Source organism: Limanda limanda, chromosome 4 (genome assembly GCF_963576545.1).
Source record: "Limanda limanda chromosome 4, fLimLim1.1, whole genome shotgun sequence".
Lineage (NCBI taxonomy): Eukaryota > Metazoa > Chordata > Actinopteri > Pleuronectiformes > Pleuronectidae > Limanda > Limanda limanda.
The window spans coordinates 30,829,510-30,831,199 of NC_083639.1; the positions used below are offsets into that span (position 1 = coordinate 30,829,510).

At 42.7% G+C, this 1,690-nt stretch overlaps 1 long non-coding RNA gene across 1 annotated transcript; it reads left to right on the forward strand.

The window, feature by feature from the left end:
- The first annotated feature begins 326 nt into the window (after window positions 1-326).
- LOC133000469 (uncharacterized) lies at window positions 327-1,377 on the forward strand. Its single transcript, XR_009678198.1, has 3 exons — window positions 327-825; window positions 945-1,038; window positions 1,130-1,377. It is a non-coding gene; the product is annotated as an uncharacterized LOC133000469 (long non-coding RNA).
- The last annotated feature ends 313 nt before the right edge of the window (window positions 1,378-1,690 follow it).

The following is a 1,690-nucleotide window of genomic DNA, read 5'->3' on the forward strand; positions in this document are numbered from 1 at the left end:
AGACACAATATAGAGCTTAAATTCCTTCATAATTTGAACTTCAATTGTCTAATTGTTGTTATTAAACTTTCTCAGTATTCCATTAAAACAGTCAACACTTTTATCCAAAGCGACTTACAATAAGTGCATTCAACTATAAGGTTACGAACACAGAACAGCGTGAATCATGTGTGTAAATGTACTAAACACCACAAAAAATAAACCTGGCCTCAGTCAAATACTCATCCTATATGAAGTAACCGCTGCTCACGTCACCCGCTCGCGTCATCAGCTGATGGACTCGTCCAATCAGAGCCTCGTAAACACAGTGCAGCAGCGTCGAGTGTCCCGCAGACAGGAAGCGGGTCGTGTTTAGCTTGTCCCGTACGAGTGACTCTGTCTTCGGGGTAAATAACTTGCTGAAGTCGACACGACGCTGTTCCCTGGAGGAGAAGATGAGTGCGTGGGAAGCAGAGCCCGATGTGGACGAGTTGAGGCGGAGAAGACGGGCGCACAGTCCCTGAGTTACGGTGAGCTAGAGACGCCATGCTAACCACTAAGCTAACCCTACATCTGAAAGCATGTCCGCCACTCTTTGGGATAGCGAGAAAGTTGCTAAAATACGAATACAGCATCGAGTGCTGGAGCAGATCTAGTGCATGTGTAAATATGTATGAATTACTTAGATGTAACAGTTTGTTCTCGTTAAGTTTTTTCATCAACGTGACTTTTTTCTGTATGTTTTCACAGCCTCAGCCCCCCCCCCCACACACACACAAACAAAGAGGCGTTAGGCTGAGACGCTGAAAGTCCGGATTTAAAGTGCAGAAAATTAAGCCATTGAATGTAAGTAACTGTTTATGAATTGTTTTGGTGTTTTTTTGCTGTGGATCTTCCAACGGTGATGCAGCGCGGCTATTTCCGTTTATTAATAATAAAGTCATGTTACATGTGTTGTTTTCCAGCTGCCTGTCCATGACGTACAAAGACACACTATGAGCCGGTATGATCCGACCAGACCTTACATCAGCATTGAGGAGTTGTCGGAGAAGAAAGAGGGTAAGGTTATATTCATTAAATAATTTTCCAGTTACATGTAAAGGTGTATGTTGTCATTGAACTGTGCTAATTTTACTGAATGTGTTTACAGCTGATTGAAGCGGGACAGATGACATGGATCCATCCTTCCACAGCCAGGAGCGCACCGACCTGTGTCCCACACTTCATATAAGACTGGAAGCTACACTGATCTCACAGCTACACACCACAGACGTCTACACACTGGAGAAGAGTCCCACAAAGAAGTCATGACCCAGAGGCTGCAGAGAAACATTTCAAGCCTCATCTGAGTTTTTGTACAATATTTGTGCTGTATGTAAATAAAGCTTTCACTCCACATATACCTTGTTCACATTTGTTCCCTGTACAATATGTTCACCTATAGCATCAAGCATCACATGAATGTTTAGTTTTAATTAACTGCAGTGCTTTTGGTAAAGGCTTACTTATAAATAATAATAAATATTAATATATACATTTTTATTATAAATATTGTGTGGGAGGGGCTTACCCCACGTGCGGAATGCTGTGACCCCACGTGTGCACTGCAATGACCCATAAGGTGACCAATAGCAACACTTCTACCAACCAATCACGAGTGACATTAGTTTCAAGGGTCTGTGGTTTCCTCCAATGGTGAGTAGAGAGAGGT